The following is a 23757-nucleotide window of genomic DNA, read 5'->3' on the forward strand; positions in this document are numbered from 1 at the left end:
CACTTCATGCGCCCTCATGCCGGCATGTGTGAGACTTTGACACTTCACGTGGCCTCCTGCCGGCATCTGTGAGACTTTGACACTTCACGTGGCCTCCTGCCGGCATCTGTGAGACTTTGACAAATTCACGTGGCCTCCTGCCGGCATCTGTCAGACTTTGACACCTCACGTGGCCTCATGTCATCTTTGAGACTTTGACACTTTGCGTGGCCTCCTGCCGGCACCTATGAGACTTTGACACTTCACATGGCTTCCAGCCGGCATCTGTGAGACGTTGACACTTCACGTGGTCTCCTGCCGGCATCTGTGAGACTTTGACAATTCACGTGGCCTCCTGAAGTTATCTGCGAGACTTTCACAGTTCACGTGACCTCCTGCCGACATCTGTGATACATTGACACTTTACGTGGCCTCATGTCGTCATCTGTGAGACTTTGACACTTCATGTGACCTCCTGCCGGTATCTGTGAGCCCTTGACACTTCACGTGGCCTCCTGACGGCATCTGTGAGACTTTGACACCTCACGTCACCTCATGTTGTCATCTGTGAGACTTTGACACTTCACGTGACCTCCTGCCAGCATCTATGAGACTTTGACACTTCACATGGCTTCCAGCCGGCATCTGTGAGACGTTGACACTTTACATTGCCTCCTGCCGGCATCTGTGACACTTTGACAATTCACGTGGCCTCCTGCCGGCATCTGTGAGACTTTGACACTTCACATGGCCTCCTGCCGGCATCTGTGACACTTTGACAATTCACGTGGCCTCCTGCCGGCATCTGTGAGACTTTGACACTTCACCTGGCCTCCAGCCGTCATGTGTGAGACTTTGACACTTCACGTCACCTTTTGCCGGCATCTATGAGACTTTGAAACTTCAGATGGCTTCCAGCTGGCATCTGTGAGATGTTGACACTTCACGTGGTCTCCTGCCGGCATCTGTGAGACTTTGACACTTTGGGGGGCCTCCTGCCAGCATCTGTGAGACTTTGACAATTCATGTGACCTCCTACCGGCATCTGTGAGACTTTGACAGTTGCGTGGCCTCTTGCTGGCATCTGTGAAACTTTGAGACTTCACATGGCCTTTTGCCGGCATCTGTGAGAATTTGACATTTCACGTGACCTCCTGCCAGCATCTGTGAGACTTTGACACTTCACATGGCCTCCTGCCGTCATCTGCGAGATTTTGACACTTCACATGGCCTCCTGCCGGCATCTGTGACACTTTGACAATTCACGTGGCCTCATGCCGGCATCTGTGACACTTTGACAATTCACGTGGCCTCCTGCCGGGATCTGTGAGACTTTGACACTTCACGTGTCCTGCAGCCGGCATCTGTGAGACTTTGACACTTCACATGACCTCCTGCCGGCATCTGTGAGACTGACACTTCATGCGCCCTCATGCCGGCATGTGTGAGACTTTGACACTTCACGTGGCCTCCTGCCGGCATCTGTGAGACTTTGACACTTCACGTGGCCTCATGTCGTTATCTGTGAGACTTTGACACTTCACGTGGCCTCCTGCCGGCATCTGTGAGACTTTGACACTTCACGTGGCCTCCTGCCGGCATCTGTGAGACTTTGACAAATTCACGTGGCCTCCTGCCGGCATCTGTCAGACTTTGACACCTCACGTGGCCTCATGTCATCTTTGAGACTTTGACACTTTGCGTGGCCTCCTGCCGGCACCTATGAGACTTTGACACTTCACATGGCTTCCAGCCGGCATCTGTGAGACGTTGACACTTCACGTGGTCTCCTGCCGGCATCTGTGAGACTTTGACAATTCACGTGGCCTCCTGAAGTTATCTGCGAGACTTTCACAGTTCACGTGACCTCCTGCCGACATCTGTGATACATTGACACTTTACGTGGCCTCATGTCGTCATCTGTGAGACTTTGACACTTCATGTGACCTCCTGCCGGTATCTGTGAGCCCTTGACACTTCACGTGGCCTCCTGACGGCATCTGTGAGACTTTGACACCTCACGTCGCCTCATGTTGTCATCTGTGAGACTTTGACACTTCGCGTGGCTGCCAGCCGGCATCTGTGAGCCTTTGACACTTCACGTGACCTCCTGCCAGCATCTATGAGACTTTGACACTTCACATGGCTTCCAGCCGGCATCTGTGAGACGTTGACACTTTACATTGCCTCCTGCCGGCATCTGTGACACTTTGACAATTCACGTGGCCTCCTGCAGGCATCTGTGAGACTTTGACACTTACATGGACTTCTGCTGGCATCTGTGACACTTTGACACTTCATGTGACATCCTGCCGGCATCTGTGAGACTTTGACACGTCACGTGACCTCCTGCCGGTATCTGTGACACTTTGACAATTCACGTGGCCTCATGCCAGCATCTGTGACACTTTGACAATTCACGTGGCCTCCTGCCAGCATCTGTAAGACTTTGTCACTTGCGTGGCCTCTTGCGGCATCTGTCAGACTTTGACACTTCACATGGCCTCCAGCCGTCATCTGTGAGACTTTGACACTTCACGTGACCTCTTGCCGGCATCTATGAGACTTTGAAACTTCACATGGCTTCCAGCCGGCATCTGTATGACGTTGACAATTCACCTGGCCTCCTGCCGGTATTTGCGAGACTTTCACACTTCATGTGACCTCCTGCCAGCATGTGTGAGACTTTGACACTTTACGTGGCCTCCTACCGGTATCTGTGAGACTTTGACACCTCACGTGGCCTCATGTTGTCATCTGTGAGACTTTGACACTTCGCGTGGCCGCCAGCCGGCATCTGTGAGCCTTTGACACTTCACGTGACCTCCTGCCGGCATCTATGAGACTTTGACACTTCACATTGCTTCCAGCCGGCATCTGTGAGACGTTGACACTTCACATGGCCTCCTGCCGGCATCTGTGAGACTGACACTTCACGCGCCCTCATGCCGGCATGTGTGAGACTTTGACACTTCACGTGGCCTCCTGCCGGCATCTGTAAGACTTTGACACTTGCGTGGCCTCTTGCCGGAATCTGTCAGACTTTGACACTTCACGTGGCCTCCAGCCGTCATCTGTGAGACTTTGACTCTTCACGTGGCCTCCTGCCGGCATCTGTGAGACTTTGACACTTCACGTGACCTCTTGCCGGCATCTATGAGCCTTTGAAACTTCACATGGCTTCCAGCCCGCATCTGTGAGACGTTGACAATTCACGTCGCCTCCTGCCGGTATTTGCGAGACTTTCACACTTCACGTGACCTCCTGCCGGCATGTGTGAGACTTTGACACTTCACGTGGCCTCCTGCCGGTATCTGTGAGACTTTGACACCTCACGTGGCCTCATGTTGTCATCTGTGAGACTTTGACACTTCGCGTGGCCGCCAGCCGGCAATCTGTGAGCCTTTGACACTTCACGTGACCTCCTGCCGGCATCTATGAGACTTTGACACTTCACATGGCTTCCAGCCGGCATCTGTGAGACGTTGACACTTCACGTGGTCTCCTTCCAGCATCAGTGAAACTTTGATACTTCACGTGGCCTTTTTGCCAGCATCTGTGAGAAATTGAGACTTCATGTGGCCTCCTGCCGGCATCTGTGAGACTTTGACACCTCACGTCGCCTCATGTTGTCATCTGTGAGACTTTGACACTTCGCGTGGCCGCCAGCCGGCATCTGTGAGCCTTTGACACTTCAAGTGACCTCCTGCCAGCATCTATGAGACTTTGACACTTCACATGGCTTCCAGCCGGCATCTGTGAGACGTTGACACTTCACATTGCCTCCTGCCGGCATCTGTGACACTTTGACAATTCACGTGGCCTCCTGCCGGCATCTGTGAGACTTTGACACTTCACGTGACCTCCTGCCAGCATCTGTGAGGCTTTGACACTTGCGTGGCCTCTTGCCGGCATCTGTCAGACTTTGACACTTCACGTGACCTTTTGCCGGCATCTATGAGACTTTGAAACTTCAGATGGCTTCCAGCTGGCATCTGTGAGATGTTGACACTTCACGTGGTCTCCTGCCGGCATCTGTGAGACTTTGACACTTTGGGTGGCCTCCTGCCAGCATCTGTGAGACTTTGACAATTCATGTGACCTCCTACCGGCATCTGTGAGACTTTGACAGTTGCTTGGCCTCTTGCCGGCATCTGTGAAACTTTGAGACTTCACATGGCCTTTTGCCGGCATCTGTGAGAATTTGACATTTCACGTGACCTCCTGCCAGCATCTGTGAGACTTTGACACTTCACATGGCCTCCTGCCGTCATCTGCGAGATTTTGACACTTCACATGGCCTCCTGCCGGCATCTGTGACACTTTGACAATTCACGTGGCCTCATGCCGGCATCTGTGACACTTTGACAATTCACGTGGCCTCCTGCCAGGATCTGTGAGACTTTGACACTTCACGTGTCCTGCAGCCGGCATCTGTGAGACTTTGACACTTCACATGGCTTCCAGCCGGCATCTGTGAGACGTTGACACTTCACATTGCCTCCTGCCGGCATCTGTGACACTTTGACAATTCACGTGGCCTCCTGCCGGCATCTGTGAGACTTTGACACTTCACGTGACCTCCTGCCAGCATCTGTGAGGCTTTGACACTTGCGTGGCCTCTTGCCGGCATCTGTCAGACTTTGACACTTCACGTGGCCTCCTGTCGGCATCTGTGAGACTTTGACACTTACGTGGCCTTTTGCTGGCATCTGTGACACGTTGACACTTCACGTGGCCTCCTCCCGGCATCTGTGAGACTTTGACACTTCACGTTACCTCCTGCAGGTATCTGTGAGACTTTGACACTTCACGTCGCCTCCTGCCGGTATCTGTGAGACTTTGACACTTACATGGACTTCTGCTGGCATCTGTGACACTTTGACACTTCACGTGACATCCTGCCGGCATCTGTGAGACTTTGACAATTCACGTGGCCTCATGCCGGCATCTGTGACACTTTGACAATTCACGTGGCCTCCTGCCAGCATCTGTAAGACTTTGACAATTGCGTGGCCTCTTGCCGGCATCTGTCAGACTTTGACACTTCACGTGGCCTCCAGCCGTCATCTGTGAGACTTTGACACTTCACGTGGCCTCCTGCCGGCATCTGTGAGACTTTGACACTTCATGTGACCTCTTGCCGGCATCTATGAGACTTTGAAACCTCACATGGCTTCCAGCCGGCATCTGTGAGACGTTGACAATTCACGTGGCCTCCTGCCGGTATTTGCGAGACTTTCACACTTCACGTGACCTCCTGCCGGCATGTGTGAGACTTTGACACTTCACGTGGCCTCCTGCCGGTATCTGTGAGACTTTGACACCTCACGTGGCCTCATGTTGTAATCTGTGAGACTTTGACACTTCGCGTGGCCGCCAGCCGGCATCTGTGAGCCTTTGACACTTCACGTGACCTTCTGCCGGCATCTATGAGACTTTGACACTTCACATGGCTTCCAGCCGGCATCTGTGAGACGTTGACACTTCACATGGCCTCCTGCCGGCATCTGTGACACTTTGACAATTCACGTGGCCTCCTGCCGGCATCTGTGAGACTTTGACACTTCACCTGGCCTCCAGCCGTCATCTGTGAGACTTTGACACTTCACGTGACCTTTTGCCGGCATCTATGAGACTTTGAAACTTCAGATGGCTTCCAGCTGGCATCTGTGAGATGTTGACACTTCACGTGGTCTCCTGCCGGCATCTGTGAGACTTTGACACTTTGGGTGGCCTCCTGCCAGCATCTGTGAGACTTTGACAATTCATGTGACCTCCTACCGGCATCTGTGAGACTTTGACAGTTGCGTGGCCTCTTGCCGGCATCTGTGAAACTTTGAGACTTCACATGGCCTTTTGCCGGCATCTGTGAGAATTTGACATTTCACGTGACCTCCTGCCAGCATCTGTGAGACTTTGACACTTCACATGGCCTCCTGCCGTCATCTGCGAGATTTTGACACTTCACATGGCCTCCTGCCGGCATCTGTGACACTTTGACAATTCACGTGGCCTCATGCCGGCATCTGTGACACTTTGACAATTCACGTGGCCTCCTGCCGGGATCTGTGAGACTTTGACACTTCACGTGTCCTGCAGCCGGCATCTGTGAGACTTTGACACTTCACATGACCTCCTGCCGGCATCTGTGAGACTGACACTTCATGCGCCCTCATGCCGGCATGTGTGAGACTTTGACACATCACGTGGCCTCCTGCCGGCATCTGTGAGACTTTGACACTTCACGTGGCCTCATGTCGTTATCTGTGAGACTTTGACACTTCACGTGGCCTCCTGCCGGCATCTGTGAGACTTTGACACTTCACGTGGCCTCCTGCCGGCATCTGTGAGACTTTGACAAATTCACGTGGCCTCCTGCCGGCATCTGTCAGACTTTGACACCTCACGTGGCCTCATGTCATCTTTGAGACTTTGACACTTTGCGTGGCCTCCTGCCGGCACCTATGAGACTTTGACACTTCACATGGCTTCCAGCCGGCATCTGTGAGACGTTGACACTTCACGTGGTCTCCTGCCGGCATCTGTGAGACTTTGACAATTCACGTGGCCTCCTGAAGTTATCTGCGAGACTTTCACACTTCACGTGACCTCCTGCCGTCATCTGTGATACATTGACACTTTACGTGGCCTCATGTCGTCATCTGTGAGACTTTGACACTTCATGTGACCTCCTGCCGGTATCTGTGAGCCCTTGACACTTCACGTGGCCTCCTGACGGCATCTGTGAGACTTTGACACCTCACGTCGCCTCATGTTGTCATCTGTGAGACTTTGACACTTCGCGTGGCCGCCTGCCGGCATCTGTGAGCCTTTGACACTTCACGTGACCTCCTGCCAGCATCTATGAGACTTTGACACTTCACATGGCTTCCAGCCGGCATCTGTGAGACGTTGACACTTTACATTGCCTCCTGCCGGCATCTGTGACACTTTGACAATTCACGTGGCCTCCTGCCGGCATCTGTGAGACTTTGACACTTACATGGACTTCTGCTGGCATCTGTGACACTTTGACACTTCATGTGACATCCTGCCGGCATCTGTGAGACTTTGACACGTCACGTGACCTCCTGCCGGTATCTGTGACACTTTGACAATTCACGTGGCCTCATGCCAGCATCTGTGACACTTTGACAATTCACGTGGCCTCCTGCCAGCATCTGTAAGACTTTGTCACTTGCGTGGCCTCTTGCGGCATCTGTCAGACTTTGACACTTCACATGGCCTCCAGCCGTCATCTGTGAGACTTTGACACTTCACGTGACCTCTTGCCGGCATCTATGAGACTTTGAAACTTCACATGGCTTCCAGCCGGCATCTGTATGACGTTGACAATTCACCTGGCCTCCTGCCGGTATTTGCGAGACTTTCACACTTCATGTGACCTCCTGCCGGCATGTGTGAGACTTTGACACTTTACGTGGTCTCCTGCCGGCATCTGTGAGACTTTGACAATTCACGTGGCCTCCTGAAGTTATCTGCGAGACTTTCACACTTCACGTGACCTCCTGCCGTCATCTGTGATACATTGACACTTTACGTGGCCTCATGTCGTCATCTGTGAGACTTTGACACTTCATGTGACCTCCTGCCGGTATCTGTGAGCCCTTGACACTTCACGTGGCCTCCTGACGGCATCTGTGAGACTTTGACACCTCACGTCGCCTCATGTTGTCATCTGTGAGACTTTGACACTTCGCGTGGCCGCCAGCCGGCATCTGTGAGCCTTTGACACTTCACGTGACCTCCTGCCAGCATCTATGAGACTTTGACACTTCACATGGCTTCCAGCCGGCATCTGTGAGACGTTGACACTTTACATTGCCTCCTGCCGGCATCTGTGACACTTTGACAATTCACGTGGCCTCCTGCCGGCATCTGTGAGACTTTGACACTTACATGGACTTCTGCTGGCATCTGTGACACTTTGACACTTCATGTGACATCCTGCCGGCATCTGTGAGACTTTGACACGTCACGTGACCTCCTGCCGGTATCTGTGACACTTTGACAATTCACGTGGCCTCATGCCAGCATCTGTGACACTTTGACAATTCACGTGGCCTCCTGCCAGCATCTGTAAGACTTTGTCACTTGCGTGGCCTCTTGCGGCATCTGTCAGACTTTGACACTTCACATGGCCTCCAGCCGTCATCTGTGAGACTTTGACACTTCACGTGACCGCTTGCCGGCATCTATGAGACTTTGAAACTTCACATGGCTTCCAGCCGGCATCTGTATGACGTTGACAATTCACCTGGCCTCCTGCCGGTATTTGCGAGACTTTCACACTTCATGTGACCTCCTGCCAGCATGTGTGAGACTTTGACACTTTACGTGGCCTCCTGCCGGTATCTGTGAGACTTTGACACCTCACGTGGCCTCATGTTGTCATCTGTGAGACTTTGACACTTCGCGTGGCCGCCAGCCGGCATCTGTGAGCCTTTGACACTTCACGTGACCTCCTGCCGGCATCTATGAGACTTTGACACTTCACATTGCTTCCAGCCGGCATCTGTGATACGTTGACACTTCACATGGCCTCCTGCCGGTATCTTTGACACTTTGACAATTCACGTGGCCTCCTGCCGGCATCTGTGAGACTTTGACACTTCACGTGGCCTCCAGCCAGCATCTGTGAGACTTTGACACTTCACATGGCCTCCAGCCATCATCTGTGAGACTTTGACACTTCACATGACCTCCTGCCGGCATCTGTGAGACTGACACTTCACGCGCCCTCATGCCGGCATGTGTGAGACTTTGACACTTCACGTGGCCTCCTGCCGGCATCTGTAAGACTTTGACACTTGTGTAGCCTCTTGCCGGAATCTGTCAGACTTTGACACTTCACGTGGCCTCCAGCCGTCATCTGTGAGACTTTGACACTTCACGTGGCCTCCTGCCGGCATCTGTGAGACTTTGACACTTCACGTGACCTCTTGCCGGCATCTATGAGCCTTTGAAACTTCACATGGCTTCCAGCCGGCATCTGTGAGACGTTGACAATTCACGTCGCCTCCTGCCGGTATTTGCGAGACTTTCACACTTCACGTGACCTCCTGCCGGCATGTGTGAGACTTTGACACTTCACGTGGCCTCCTGCCGGTATCTGTGAGACTTTGACACCTCACGTGGCCTCATATTGTCATCTGTGAGAATTTGACACTTCGCGTGGCCGCCAGCCGGCAATCTGTGAGCCTTTGACACTTCACGTGACCTCCTGCCGGCATCTATGAGACTTTGAAACTTCACATGGCTTCCAGCCGGCATCTGTGAGACGTTGACACTTCACGTAGTCTCCTGCCAGCATCAGTGAAACTTTGATACTTCACGTGGCCTTTTTGCCAGCATCTGTGAGAAATTGAGACTTCATGTGGCCTCCTGCCGGCATCTGTGAGACTTTGACACCTCACGTCGCCTCATGTTGTCATCTGTGAGACTTTGACACTTCGCGTGGCCGCCAGCCGGCATCTGTGAGCCTTTGACACTTCACGTGACCTCCTGCCAGCATCTATGAGACTTTGACACTTCACATGGCTTCCAGCCGGCATCTGTGAGACGTTGACACTTCACATTGCCTCCTGCCGGCATCTGTGACACTTTGACAATTCACGTGGCCTCCTGCCGGCATCTGTGAGACTTTGACACTTCACGTGACCTCCTGCCAGCATCTTTGAGGCTTTGACACTTGCGTGGCCTCTTGCCGGCATCTGTCAGACTTTGACACTTCACGTGGCCTCCTGTCGGCATCTGTGAGACTTTGACACTTACGTGGCCTTTTGCTGGCATCTGTGACACGTTGACACTTCACGTGGCCTCCTCCCGGCATCTGTGAGACTTTGACACTTCACGTTACCTCCTGCAGGTATCTGTGAGACTTTGACACTTCATGTGACCTCCTGCGGTATCTGTGAGACTTTGACACTTACATGGACTTCTGCTGGCATCTGTGACACTTTGACACTTCATGTGACATCCTGCCGGCATCTGTGAGACTTTGACAATTCACGTGGCCTCATGCCGGCATCTGTGACACTTTGACAATTCACGTGGCCTCCTGCCAGCATCTGTAAGACTTTGACAATTGCGTGGCCTCTTGCCAGCATCTGTCAGACTTTGACACTTCACGTGGCCTCCAGCCGTCATCTGTGAGACTTTGACACTTCACGTGGCCTCCTGCCGGCATCTGTGAGACTTTGACACTTCATGTGACCTCTTGCCGGCATCTATGAGACTTTGAAACTTCACATGGCTTCCAGCCGGCATCTGTGAGACGTTGACAATTCACGTGGCCTCCTGCCGGTATTTGCGAGACTTTCACACTTCACGTGACCTCCTGCCGGCATGTGTGAGACTTTGACACTTCACGTGGCCTCCTGCTGGTATCTGTGAGACTTTGACACCTCACGTGGCCTCATGTTGTCATCTGTGAGACTTTGACACTTCGCGTGGCCGCCAGCCGGCATCTGTGAGCCTTTGACACTTCACGTGACGTCCTGCCGGCATCTATGAGACTTTGACACTTCACATGGCCTCCTGCCGGCATCTGTGACACTTTGACAATTCACGTGGCCTCATGCCGGCATCTGTGACACTTTGACAATTCACGTGGCCTCCTGCCGGGATCTGTGAGACTTTGACACTTCACGTGTCCTGCAGCCGGCATCTGTGAGACTTTGACACTTCACATGACCTCCTGCCGGCATCTGTGAGACTGACACTTCATGCGCCCTCATGCCGGCATGTGTGAGACTTTGACACTTCACGTGGCCTCCTGCCGGCATCTGTGAGACTTTGACACTTCACGTGGCCTCATGTCGTTATCTGTGAGACTTTGACACTTCACGTGGCCTCCTGCCGGCATCTGTGAGACTTTGACACTTCACGTGGCCTCCTGCCGGCATCTGTGAGACTTTGACAAATTCACGTGGCCTCCTGCCGGCATCTGTCAGACTTTGACACCTCACGTGGCCTCATGTCATCTTTGAGACTTTGACACTTTGTGTGGCCTCCTGCCGGCACCTATGAGACTTTGACACTTCACATGGCTTCCAGCCGGCATCTGTGAGACGTTGACACTTCACGTGGTCTCCTGCCGGCATCTGTGAGACTTTGACAATTCACGTGGCCTCCTGAAGTTATCTGCGAGACTTTCACAGTTCACGTGACCTCCTGCCGACATCTGTGATACATTGACACTTTACGTGGCCTCATGTCGTCATCTGTGAGACTTTGACACTTCATGTGACCTCCTGCCGGTATCTGTGAGCCCTTGACACTTCACGTGGCCTCCTGACAGCATCTGTGAGACTTTGACACCTCACGTCGCCTCATGTTGTCATCTGTGAGACTTTGACACTTCGCGTGGCCGCCAGCCGGCATCTGTGAGCCTTTGACACTTCACGTGACCTCCTGCCAGCATCTATGAGACTTTGACACTTCACATGGCTTCCAGCCGGCATCTGTGAGACGTTGACACTTTACATTGCCTCCTGCCGGCATCTGTGACACTTTGACAATTCACGTGGCCTCCTGCCGGCATCTGTGAGACTTTGACACTTACATGGACTTCTGCTGGCATCTGTGACACTTTGACACTTCATGTGACATCCTGCCGGCATCTGTGAGACTTTGACACGTCACGTGACCTCCTGCCGGTATCTGTGACACTTTGACAATTCACGTGGCCTCATGCCAGCATCTGTGACACTTTGACAATTCACGTGGCCTCCTGCCAGCATCTGTAAGACTTTGTCACTTGCGTGGCCTCTTGCGGCATCTGTCAGACTTTGACACTTCACATGGCCTCCAGCCGTCATCTGTGAGACTTTGACACTTCACGTGACCTCTTGCCGGCATCTATGAGACTTTGAAACTTCACATGGCTTCCAGCCGGCATCTGTATGACGTTGACAATTCACTTGGCCTCCTGCCGGTATTTGCGAGACTTTCACACTTCATGTGACCTCCTGCCGGCATGTGTGAGACTTTGACACTTTACGTGGCCTCCTGCCGGTATCTGTGAGACTTTGACACCTCACGTGGCCTCATGTTGTCATCTGTGAGACTTTGACACTTCGCTTGGCCGCCAGCCGGCATCTGTGAGCCTTTGACACTTCACGTGACCTCCTGCCGGCATCTATGAGACTTTGACACTTCACATTGCTTCCAGCCGGCATCTGTGAGACGTTGACACTTCACATGGCCTCCTGCCGGCATCTGTGACACTTTGACAATTCACGTGGCCTCCTGCCGGCATCTGTGAGACTTTGACACTTCACGTGGCCTCCAGCCAGCATCTGTGAGACTTTGACACTTCACATGGCCTCCAGCCGTCATCTGTGAGACTTTGACACTTCACATGACCTCCTGCCGGCATCTGTGAGACTGACACTTCACGCGCCCTCATGCCGGCATGTGTGAGACTTTGACACTTCACGTGGCCTCCTGCCGGCATCTGTAAGACTTTGACACTTGTGTAGCCTCTTGCCGGAATCTGTCAGACTTTGACACTTCACGTGGCCTCCAACCGTCATCTGTGAGACTTTGACACTTCACGTGGCCTCCTGCCGGCATCTGTGAGACTTTGACACTTCACGTGACCTCTTGCCGGCATCTATGAGCCTTTGAAACTTCACATGGCTTCCAGCCGGCATCTGTGAGACGTTGACAATTCACGTCGCCTCCTGCCGGTATTTGCGAGACTTTCACACTTCACGTGACCTCCTGCCGGCATGTGTGAGACTTTGACACTTCACGTGGCCTCCTGCCGGTATCTGTGAGACTTTGACACCTCACGTGGCCTCATGTTGTCATCTGTGAGAATTTGACACTTCGCGTGGCCGCCAGCCGGCAATCTGTGAGCCTTTGACACTTCACGTGACCTCCTGCCGGCATCTATGAGACTTTGAAACTTCACATGGCTTCCAGCCGGCATCTGTGAGACGTTGACACTTCACGTAGTCTCCTGCCAGCATCAGTGAAACTTTGATACTTCACGTGGCCTTTTTGCCAGCATCTGTGAGAAATTGAGACTTCATGTGGCCTCCTGCCGGCATCTGTGAGACTTTGACACCTCACGTCGCCTCATGTTGTCATCTGTGAGACTTTGACACTTCGCGTGGCCGCCAGCCGGCATCTGTGAGCCTTTGACACTTCACGTGACCTCCTGCCAGCATCTATGAGACTTTGACACTTCACATGGCTTCCAGCCGGCATCTGTGAGACGTTGACACTTCACATTGCCTCCTGCCGGAATCTGTGACACTTTGACAATTCACGTGGCCTCCTGCCGGCATCTGTGAGACTTTGACACTTCACGTGACCTCCTGCCAGCATCTGTGAGGCTTTGACACTTGCGTGGCCTCTTGCCGGCATCTGTCAGACTTTGACACTTCACGTGGCCTCCTGTCGGCATCTGTGAGACTTTGACACTTACGTGGCCTTTTGCTGGCATCTGTGACACGTTGACACTTCACGTGGCCTCCTCCCGGCATCTGTGAGACTTTGACACTTCACGTTACCTCCTGCAGGTATCTGTGAGACTTTGACACTTCATGTGACCTCCTGCGGTATCTGTGAGACTTTGACACTTACATGGACTTCTGCTGGCATCTGTGACACTTTGACACTTCATGTGACATCCTGCCGGCATCTGTGAGACTTTGACACTTCACGTGGCCTCCTGCCGGTATCTGTGAGACTTTGACACCTCACGTGGCCTCATGTTGTCATCTGTGAGAATTTGACACTTCGCGTGGCCGCCAGCCGGCAATCTGTGAGCCTTTGACACTTCACGTGACCTCCTGCCGGCATCTATGAGACTTTGAAACTTCACATGGCTTCCAGCCGGCATCTGTGAGACGTTGACACTTCACGTAGTCTCCTGCCAGCATCAGTGAAACTTTGATACTTCACGTGGCCTTTTTGCCAGCATCTGTGAGAAATTGAGACTTCATGTGGCCTCCTGCCGGCATCTGTGAGACTTTGACACCTCACGTCGCCTCATGTTGTCATCTGTGAGACTTTGACACTTCGCGTGGCCGCCAGCCGGCATCTGTGAGCCTTTGACACTTCACGTGACCTCCTGCCAGCATCTATGAGACTTTGACACTTCACATGGCTTCCAGCCGGCATCTGTGAGACGTTGACACTTCACATTGCCTCCTGCCGGCATCTGTGACACTTTGACAATTCACGTGGCCTCCTGCCGGCATCTGTGAGACTTTGACACTTCACGTGACCTCCTGCCAGCATCTGTGAGGCTTTGACACTTGCGTGGCCTCTTGCCGGCATCTGTCAGACTTTGACACTTCACGTGGCCTCCTGTCGGCATCTGTGAGACTTTGACACTTACGTGGCCTTTTGCTGGCATCTGTGACACGTTGACACTTCACGTGGCCTCCTCCCGGCATCTGTGAGACTTTGACACTTCACGTTACCTCCTGCAGGTATCTGTGAGACTTTGACACTTCATGTGACCTCCTGCGGTATCTGTGAGACTTTGACACCTCACGTGGCCTCATGTTGTCATCTGTGAGAATTTGACACTTCGCGTGGCCGCCAGCCGGCAATCTGTGAGCCTTTGACACTTCACGTGACCTCCTGCCGGCATCTATGAGACTTTGAAACTTCACATGGCTTCCAGCCGGCATCTGTGAGACGTTGACACTTCACGTAGTCTCCTGCCAGCATCAGTGAAACTTTGATACTTCACGTGGCCTTTTTGCCAGCATCTGTGAGAAATTGAGACTTCATGTGGCCTCCTGCCGGCATCTGTGAGACTTTGACACCTCACGTCGCCTCATGTTGTCATCTGTGAGACTTTGACACTTCGCGTGGCCGCCAGCCGGCATCTGTGAGCCTTTGACACTTCACGTGACCTCCTGCCAGCATCTATGAGACTTTGACACTTCACATGGCTTCCAGCCGGCATCTGTGAGACGTTGACACTTCACATTGCCTCCTGCCGGCATCTGTGACACTTTGACAATTCACGTGGCCTCCTGCCGGCATCTGTGAGACTTTGACACTTCACGTGACCTCCTGCCAGCATCTGTGAGGCTTTGACACTTGCGTGGCCTCTTGCCGGCATCTGTCAGACTTTGACACTTCACGTGGCCTCCTGTCGGCATCTGTGAGACTTTGACACTTACGTGGCCTTTTGCTGGCATCTGTGACACGTTGACACTTCACGTGGCCTCCTCCCGGCATCTGTGAGACTTTGACACTTCACGTTACCTCCTGCAGGTATCTGTGAGACTTTGACACTTCATGTGACCTGCTGCGGTATCTGTGAGACTTTGACACTTACATGGACTTCTGCTGGCATCTGTGACACTTTGACACTTCATGTGACATCCTGCCGGCATCTGTGAGACTTTGACAATTCACGTGGCCTCATGCCGGCATCTGTGACACTTTGACAATTCACGTGGCCTCCTGCCAGCATCTGTAAGACTTTGACAATTGCGTGGCCTCTTGCCAGCATCTGTCAGACTTTGACACTTCACGTGGCCTCCAGCCGTCATCTGTGAGACTTTGACACTTCACGTGGCCTCCTGCCGGCATCTGTGAGACTTTGACACTTCATGTGACCTCTTGCCGGCATCTATGAGACTTTGAAACTTCACATGGCTTCCAGCCGGCATCTGTGAGACGTTGACAATTCACGTGGCCTCCTGCCGGTATTTGCGAGACTTTCACACTTCACGTGACCTCCTGCCGGCATGTGTGAGACTTTGACACTTCACGTGGCCTCCTGCCGGTATCTGTGAGACTTTGACACCTCACGTGGCCTCATGTTGTCATCTGTGAGACTTTGACACTTCGCGTGGCCGCCAGCCGGCATCTGTGAGCCTTTGACACTTCACGTGACCTCCTGCCGGCATCTATGAGACTTTGACACTTCACATGGCCTCCTGCCGGCATCTGTGACACTTTGACAATTCACGTGGCCTCATGCCGGCATCTGTGACACTTTGACAATTCACGTGGCCTCCTGCCGGGATCTGTGAGACTTTGACACTTCACGTGTCCTGCAGCCGGCATCTGTGAGACTTTGACACTTCACATGACCTCCTGCCGGCATCTGTGAGACTGACACTTCATGCGCCCTCATGCCGGCATGTGTGAGACTTTGACACTTCACGTGGCCTCCTGCCGGCATCTGTGAGACGTTGACACTTCACGTGGCCTCATGTCGTTATCTGTGAGACTTTGACACTTCACGTGGCCTCCTGCCGGCATCTGTGAGACTTTGACACTTCACGTGGCCTCCTGCCGGCATCTGTGAGACTTTGACAAATTCACGTGGCCTCCTGCCGGCATCTGTCAGACTTTGACACCTCACGTGGCCTCATGTCATCTTTGAGACTTTGACACTTTGCGTGGCCTCCTGCCGGCACCTATGAGACTTTGACACTTCACATGGCTTCCAGCCGGCATCTGTGAGACGTTGACACTTCACGTGGTCTCCTGCCGGCATCTGTGAGACTTTGACAATTCACGTGGCCTCCTGAAGTTATCTGCGAGACTTTCACAGTTCACGTGACCTCCTGCCGACATCTGTGATACATTGACACTTTACGTGGCCTCATGTCGTCATCTGTGAGACTTTGACACTTCATGTGACCTCCTGCCGGTATCTGTGAGCCCTTGACAATTCACGTGGCCTCCTGACAGCATCTGTGAGATTTTGACACCTCACGTCGCCTCATGTTGTCATCTGTGAGACTTTGACACTTCGCGTGGCCGCCAGCCGGCATCTGTGAGCCTTTGACACTTCACGTGACCTCCTGCCAGCATCTATGAGACTTTGACACTTCACATGGCTTCCAGCCGGCATCTGTGAGACGTTGACACTTTACATTGCCTCCTGCCGGCATCTGTGACACTTTGACAATTCACGTGGCCTCCTGCCGGCATCTGTGAGACTTTGACACTTACATGGACTTCTGCTGGCATCTGTGACACTTTGACACTTCATGTGACATCCTGCCGGCATCTGTGAGACTTTGACACGTCACGTGACCTCCTGCCGGTATCTGTGACACTTTGACAATTCACGTGGCCTCATGCCAGCATCTGTGACACTTTGACAATTCACGTGGCCTCCTGCCAGCATCTGTAAGACTTTGTCACTTGCGTGGCCTCTTGCGGCATCTGTCAGACTTTGACACTTCACATGGCCTCCAGCCGTCATCTGTGAGACTTTGACACTTCACGTGACCTCTTGCCGGCATCTATGAGACTTTGAAACTTCACATGGCTTCCAGCCGGCATCTGTATGACGTTGACAATTCACCTGGCCTCCTGCCGGTATTTGCGAGACTTTCACACTTCATGTGACCTCCTGCCGGCACGTGTGAGACTTTGACACTTTACGTGGCCTCCTGCCGGTATCTGTGAGACTTTGACACCTCACGTGGCCTCATGTTGTCATCTGTGAGACTTTGACACTTCGCGTGGCCGCCAGCCGGCATCTGTGAGCCTTTGACACTTCACGTGACCTCCTGCCGGCATCTATGAGACTTTGACACTTCACATTGCTTCCAGCCGGCATCTGTGAGACGTTGACACTTCACATGGCCTCCTGCCGGCATCTGTGACACTTTGACAATTCACGTGGCCTCCTGCCGGCATCTGTGAGACTTTGACACTTCACGTGGCCTCCAGCCAGCATCTGTGAGACTTTGACACTTCACATGGCCTCCAGCCGTCATCTGTGAGACTTTGACACTTCACATGACCTCCTGCCGGCATCTGTGAGACTGACACTTCACGCGCCCTCATGCCGGCATGTGTGAGACTTTGACACTTCACGTGGCCTCCTGCCGGCATCTGTAAGACTTTGACACTTGTGTAGCCTCTTGCCGGAATCTGTCAGACTTTGACACTTCACGTGGCCTCCAGCCGTCATCTGTGAGACTTTGACACTTCACGTGGCCTCCTGCCGGCATCTGTGAGACTTTGACACTTCACGTGACCTCTTGCCGGCATCTATGAGCCTTTGAAACTTCACATGGCTTCCAGCCGGCATCTGTGAGACGTTGACAATTCACGTCACCTCCTGCCGGTATTTGCGAGACTTTCACACTTCACGTGACCTCCTGCCGGCATGTGTGAGACTTTGACACTTCACGTGGCCTCCTGCCGGTATCTGTGAGACTTTGACACCTCACGTGGCCTCATGTTGTCATCTGTGAGAATTTGACACTTCCCGTGGCCGCCAGCCGGCAATCTATGAGCCTTTGACACTTCACGTGACCTCCTGCCGGCATCTATGAGACTTTGACACTTCACATGGCTTCCAGCCGGCATCTGTGAGACGTTGACACTTCACGTAGTCTCCTGCCAGCATCAGTGAAACTTTGATACTTCACGTGGCCTTTTTGCCAGCATCTGTGAGAAATTGAGACTTCATGTGGCCTCCTGCCGGCATCTGTGAGACTTTGACACCTCACGTCGCCTCATGTTGTCATCTGTGAGACTTTGACACTTCGCGTGGCCGCCAGCCGGCATCTGTGAGCCTTTGACACTTCACGTGACCTCCTGCCAGCATCTATGAGACTTTGACACTTCACATGGCTTCCAGCCGGCATCTGTGAGACGTTGACACTTCACATTGCCTCCTGCCGGCATCTGTGACACTTTGACAATTCACGTGGCCTCCTGCCGGCATCTGTGAGACTTTGACACTTCACGTGACCTCCTGCCAGCATCTGTGAGGCTTTGACACTTGCGTGGCCTCTTGCCGGCATCTGTCAGACTTTGACACTTCACGTGGCCTCCTGTCGGCATCTGTGAGACTTTGACACTTACGTGGCCTTTTGCTGGCATCTGTGACACGTTGACACTTCACGTGGCCTCCTCCCGGCATCTGTGAGACTTTGACACTTCACGTTACCTCCTGCAGGTATCTGTGAGACTTTGACACTTCACGTCGCCTCCTGTCGGTATCTGTGAGACTTTGACACTTCATGTGACCTCCTGCGGTATCTGTGAGACTTTGACACTTACATGGACTTCTGCTGGCATCTGTGACACTTTGACACTTCATGTGACATCCTGCCGGCATCTGTGAGACTTTGACAATTCACGTGGCCTCATGCCGGCATCTGTGACACTTTGACAATTCACGTGGCCTCCTGCCAGCATCTGTAAGACTTTGACAATTGCGTGGCCTCTTGCCAGCATCTGTCAGACTTTGACACTTCACGTGGCCTCCAGCCGTCATCTGTGAGACTTTGACACTTCACGTGGCCTCCTGCCGGCATCTGTGAGACTTTGACACTTCACGTGACCTCTTGCCGGCATCTATGAGCCTTTGAAACTTCACATGGCTTCCAGCCGACATCTGTGAGACGTTGACAATTCACGTCACCTCCTGCCGGTATTTGCGAGACTTTCACACTTCACGTGACCTCCTGCCAGCATGTGTGAGACTTTGACACTTCACGTGGCCTCCTGCCGGTATCTGTGAGACTTTGACACCTCACGTGGCCTCATGTTGTCATCTGTGAGAATTTGACACTTCCCGTGGCCGCCAGCCGGCAATCTATGAGCCTTTGACACTTCACGTGACCTCCTGCCGGCATCTATGAGACTTTGACACTTCACATGGCTTCCAGCCGGCATCTGTGAGACGTTGACACTTCACGTAGTCTCCTGCCAGCATCAGTGAAACTTTGATACTTCACGTGGCCTTTTTGCCAGCATCTGTGAGAAATTGAGACTTCATGTGGCCTCCTGCCGGCATCTGTGAGACTTTGACACCTCACGTCGCCTCATGTTGTCATCTGTGAGACTTTGACACTTCGCGTGGCCGCCAGCCGGCATCTGTGAGCCTTTGACACTTCACGTGACCTCCTGCCAGCATCTATGAGACTTTGACACTTCACATGGCTTCCAGCCGGCATCTGTGAGACGTTGACACTTCACATTGCCTCCTGCCGGCATCTGTGACACTTTGACAATTCACGTGGCCTCCTGCCGGCATCTGTGAGACTTTGACACTTCACGTGACCTCCTGCCAGCATCTGTGAGGCTTTGACACTTGCGTGGCCTCTTGCCGGCATCTGTCAGACTTTGACACTTCACGTGGCCTCCTGTCGGCATCTGTGAGACTTTGACACTTACGTGGCCTTTTGCTGGCATCTGTGACACGTTGACACTTCACGTGGCCTCCTCCCGGCATCTGTGAGACTTTGACACTTCACGTTACCTCCTGCAGGTATCTGTGAGACTTTGACACTTCACGTCGCCTCCTGTCGGTATCTGTGAGACTTTGACACTTCATGTGACCTCCTGCGGTATTTGTGAGACTTTGACACTTACATGGACTTCTGCTGGCATCTGTGACACTTTGACACTTCATGTGACATCCTGCCGGCATCTGTGAGACTTTGACAATTCACGTGGCCTCATGCCGGCATCTGTGACACTTTGACAATTCACGTGGCCTCCTGCCAGCATCTGTAAGACTTTGACAATTGCGTGGCCTCTTGCCAGCATCTGTCAGACTTTGACACTTCACGTGGCCTCCAGCCGTCATCTGTGAGACTTTGACACTTCACGTGGCCTCCTGCCGGCATCTGTGAGACTTTGACACTTCATGTGACCTCTTGCCGGCATCTATGAGACTTTGAAACTTCACATGGCTTCCAGCCGGCATCTGTGAGACGTTGACAATTCACGTGGCCTCCTGCCGGTATTTGCGAGACTTTCACACTTCACGTGACCTCCTGCCGGCATGTGTGAGACTTTGACACTTCACGTGGCCTCCTGCCGGTATCTGTGAGACTTTGACACCTCACGTGGCCTCATGTTGTCATCTGTGAGACTTTGACACTTCGCGTGGCCGCCAGCCGGCATCTGTGAGCCTTTGACACTTCACGTGGCCTCCTGCCGGCATCTGTGAGACTTTGACACTTCACGTGGCCTCCAGCCAGCATCTGTGAGACTTTGACACTTCACATGGCCTCCAGCCGTCATCTGTGAGACTTTGACACTTCACATGACCTCCTGCCGGCATCTGTGAGACTGACACTTCACGCGCCCTCATGCCGGCATGTGTGCGACTTTGACACTTCACGTGGCCTCCTGCCGGCATCTGTCAGACTTTGACACCTCACATGGCCTCATGTCATCTGTGAGACTTTGACACTTTGCGTGGCCTCCAGCCGGCATCTATGAGCCTTTGACACTTCACGTGACCTCTTGCCGGCATCTATGAGATTTTGACACTTCACATGGCTTCCAGCCGGCATCTGTGAGACGTTGACACGTCACGTGGTCTCCTGCCAGCATCAGTGAAACTTTGATACTTCACGTGGCCTTTTTGCCAGCATCTGTGAGAAATTGAGACTTCATGTGGCCTCCTGCCGGCATCTGTGAGACTTTGACACCTCAGGTCGCCTCATGTTGTCATCTGTGAGACTTTGACACTTCACATGGCTTCCAGCCGGCATCTGTGAGACGTTGACACTTCACATTGCCTCCTGCCGGCATCTGTGACACTTTGACAATTCACGTGGCCTCCTGCCGGCATCTGTGAGACTTTGACACTTCACGTGACCTCCTGCAAGCATCTGTGAGGCTTTGACACTTGCGTGGCCTCTTGCCGGCATCTGTCAGACTTTGACACTTCACGTGGCCTCCTGTCGGCATCTGTGAGACTTTGACACTTACGTGGCCTTTTGCTGGCATCTGTGACACGTTGACACTTCACGTGGCCTCCTCCCGGCATCTGTGAGACTTTGACACTTCACGTTACCTCCTGCAGGTATCTGTGAGACTTTGACACTTCACGTCGCCTGCTGCCGGTATCTGTGAGACTTTGAAACTTCATGTGACCTCCTGCGGTATCTGTGAGACTTTGACACTTACATGGACTTCTGCTGGCATCTGTGACACTTTGACACTTCATGTGACATCCTGCCGGCATCTGTGAGTCTTTGACAATTCACGTGGCCTCATGCCGGCATCTGTGACACTTTGACAATTCACGTGGCCTCCTGCCAGCATCTGTAAGACTTTGACAATTGCGTGGCCTCTTGCCGGCATCTGTCAGACTTTGACACTTCACGTGGCCTCCAGCCGTCATCTGTGAGACTTTGACACTTCACGTGGCCTCCTGCCGGCATCTGTGAGACTTTGACACTTCACGTGACCTCTTGCCGGCATCTATGAGACTTTGAAACTTCACATGGCTTCCAGCCGGCATCTGTGAGACGTTGACAATTCACGTGGCCTCCTGCCGGTATTTGCGAGACTTTCACACTTCACGTGACCTCCTGCCGGCATGTGTGAGACTTTGACACTTCACGTGGCCTCCTGCCGGTATCTGTGAGACTTTGACACCTCACGTGGCCTCATGTTGTCATCTGTGAGACTTTGACACTTCGCGTGGCCGCCAGCCGGCATCTGTGAGCCTTTGACACTTCACGTGACCTCCTGCCGGCATCTATGAGACTTTGACACTTCACATGGCTTCCAGCCGGCATCTGTGAGACGTTGACACTTCACATGGCCTCCTGCCGGCATCTGTGACACTTTGACAATTCACGTGGCCTCCTGCCGGCATCTGTGAGACTTTGACACTTCACCTGGCCTCCAGCCGTCATCTGTGAGACTTTGACACTTCACGTGACCTTTTGCCCGCATCTATGAGACTTTGAAACTTCAAATGGCTTCCAGCTGGCATCTGTGAGATGTTGACACTTCACGTGGTCTCCTGCCGGCATCTGTGAGACTTTGACAATTCATGTGACCTCCTACCGGCATCTGTGAGACTTTGACAGTTGCGTGGCCTCTTGCCGGCATCTGTGAAACTTTGAGACTTCACATGGCCTTTTGCCGGCATCTGTGAGAATTTGACATTTCACGTGACCTCCTGCCAGCATCTGTGAGACTTTGACACTTCACATGGCCTCCTGCCGTCATCTGCGAGATTTTGACACTTCACATGGCCTCCTGCCGGCATCTGTGACACTTTGACAATTCACGTGGCCTCATGCCGGCATCTGTGACACTTTGACAATTCACGTGGCCTCCTGCCAGCATCTGTAAGACTTTGACACTTGCGTGGCCTCTTGCCGGCATTTGTCAGACTTTGACACTTCACGTGGCCTCCAGCCGTTATCTGTGAGAAATTGAGACTTCATGTGGCCTCCTTCCGGCATCTGTGAGACTTTGACACTTTACGTGGCCTCCTGCCGGTATCTGTGAGACTTTGACACCTCACGTGGCCTCATGTTGTCATCTGTGAGCCTTTGACACTTCACGTGACCTCCTGCCGGCATCTATGAGACTTTGACACTTCACATGGCTTCCAGCCGGCATCTGTGAGACGTTGACACTTCACATGGCCTCCTGCCGGCATCTGTGACACTTTGACAATTCACGTGGCCTCCTGCCGGCATCTGTGAGACTTTGACACTTCACGTGGCCTCCAGCCAGCATCTGTGAGACTTTGACACTTCACATGGCCTCCAGCCGTCATCTGTGAGACTTTGACACTTCACATGACCTCCTGCCGGCATCTGTAAGACTGACACTTCACGCGCCCTCATGCCGGCATGTGTGCGACTTTGACACTTCACGTGGCCTCCTGCCGGCATCTGTCAGACTTTGACACCTCACATGGCCTCATGTCATCTGTGAGACTTTGACACTTTGCGTGGCCTCCAGCCGGCATCTATGAGCCTTTGACACTTCACGTGACCTCTTGCCGGCATCTATGAGATTTTG

This window comes from Petromyzon marinus, chromosome 66, assembly GCF_048934315.1.
Source record: "Petromyzon marinus isolate PM22_M1 ecotype Great Lakes invasive population chromosome 66, UKy_Petmar_22M1.pri1.0, whole genome shotgun sequence".
In the NCBI taxonomy this organism is placed as follows: domain Eukaryota; kingdom Metazoa; phylum Chordata; class Hyperoartia; order Petromyzontiformes; family Petromyzontidae; genus Petromyzon; species Petromyzon marinus.